Consider the following 2,368-nt stretch of genomic DNA (forward strand, 5'->3'; position numbering starts at 1 on the left):
ATAAACTGTTTTAGTAAAAGGATATTAGGAAGGAATTATTGGATTTGAGCTTTGGTTATTTCATTTTGCAGAGGTTCAAAGGCAGCTGAATTTAGTCTGGATTGGGTGTTGTTAAAAAAAAGGCAGCAGTCACTCATATCAGCTGAGAGAGGAATATTTCTAATTTTGAGAGTAGCAGAACAACCTTGTTTTTGTCCCTACTTATGCAAAATTATAAACTGGTCTTGCTTGTCTTACATCATCATAGTCACAAAATGACCCTGTCCACTTGGTGTTCAGTGAGATTATGTCCAACAGGAAAACAGCTCTGTTTAGCTCTGAGCACCAAGACAGCTTTAATGGACAGCCAGGCTCTAAGTGTCAGGCCAGTTCCCTAATGTCAGAGGCTGCTTTATACTTTCTCAAAGGAAGACAGAAATTGAAAACCACCATTAGAACACCAGAGTAATCACTGATGCAGGCAAGATCCACAGATGAATGCTAAATTGGGTGGGTGATACTATAAGGAGACACAGAATGTTTTACAGCCTCAAAGTATTCTTCTGCAAATATTTATTAGTAACTGTAGTGGTGCTGCATCTACACTGGTAGCACTGGACTCGGAAGAGGTGGAGCACGGAGCATGTCTGTGGCCTCTCTCAGAACATGAAGGCTGTGTTCCCAAGCCTAGCGCAGTGTCCTAGGCATGGGATAGGAGTGAAGGGCAAGCGTTTCCAAGGAAAGGAGCTGAAAGGCCTTATATTTTTAAAATGTTTGTATTCCTTAAGAACTTAAGAAATTTAGAATTTAAATTTTAAAACTTCAAAATTGGGACTTCCCTGGTGGTCCAGTGGTTAAGACTCCACGCTCCCAATGAAGCGGGTCCGAGTTTGATTCCTGGTTAGGGAAATAGATCTTGCATGCCGCAACAAAGATCCTGCGTGCCACAAATAATACCTGGCACAACCAAATAAAAAATAAATAAATAACTGATTTAAAAATAAACAACTTTAAAATTGTCTTTTAAGTGTTTATAGCTTGAATCCCTATGGAAGTTATTTATTGTAATATGAATGCCACGGATATGGACTTACTTTGTTCTGGCACCTACCTCATTGTTCTAACGAGGTTACTGAATGTCCTTTTTCCACTATTGAAACCAGCTCTGATACACAATATGTTCTCACTTTCTTTTCTTCCTGGACCTGAACTTTTATTGCACAAGGATCAGTTGTTAAATATTTTAGCAGTAGCATACATGTTAATATGGACACATTGTTATGCATTTTCAATTATTTTCTAATCATTACTAAATATTTTTATTGTGATGAAAGTCACAATTTTTCCTTTAGGTTTAACAAACAAAAAATACAAATGTCAAAGAGAAAAACACACATAAAAAACTTTTTTAGAATTCTGATTGGAACTTTAATTTTATTATTTTCATCTAGGAAAATACTACTTATTAAAGCTTCTGAAGTGTCAACAGATTAAAGTTTTATAACTTGATTCACAAAATTGCACTTACTGATAACATTAATCCTTTCTTCTTGCTAATCAAAACTTAACCACATTTTATCATTGCCATATAAAATAATCTGTTACAAAATATCAACCAAGAAAAGTGTGCGTGTGTGTATTTATATACAAGTATAAGCAGAGGTTTCTAATTTGGTTCTAATTTCAGGAGTGTGCACACAAATTTTAAGCAAGTTCATCCCTAGGAGATGCATAATTTGCATGATAATCATTTCCTTATTTGAGTTATGTGTACTTTCAGTTATTGCTTTTTCTTTTTTCCTCAGAAATAAACTCTGAGGATTACAGATCCTATTCTATTATGTTAATCATAGTCTCCATTTTCCAGCATTTGTTACATTTTACAGTTTATTTACAAAAGCTGTTTATATATGATAAAGTTAATTGTCTATCAGGACCCACAAAATGGGGGCCCACATTGCAAATCTAAACCTAAGTTGGCCTGCACTTATGGAACACATCACAGTCGAGGAAATTTAACATACATCAATCACAATCCTCCAACTCAGCTTTAACTAGCTTAACTTTAACCTAGAAAATAGGACCTGCCTTATACGAAAATCTCCGACCTCCTAGCCAGTGATGTCCTGTTTCTATGCTGCCTCCTGCCCAAAATCCCTCAGAACAGTGTTCCACTGCTTGTTTCGAGAGGTAGACATTCTCAACATTTTACTATATTTGCCTTTTCTAGTTATTTTTATTACAAATATATAATACAATGCTAAGTACTTTAACATGCATTTCTAAAAAAAAGGTAAACTTACATAATCCCAATATTATAACAATTAAGAAAGGTAATGATAACTTCCCTTAATGTTTCCAATATCCTGTCCATATAAAAATTTCCACA

The sequence above is a fragment of the Aethalodelphis obliquidens genome, unplaced genomic scaffold (genome assembly GCF_003676395.1).
Source record: "Aethalodelphis obliquidens isolate GAN/ISIS:26980383/991018 unplaced genomic scaffold, ASM367639v1 scaffold88, whole genome shotgun sequence".
Classification (NCBI taxonomy): domain Eukaryota; kingdom Metazoa; phylum Chordata; class Mammalia; order Artiodactyla; family Delphinidae; genus Aethalodelphis; species Aethalodelphis obliquidens.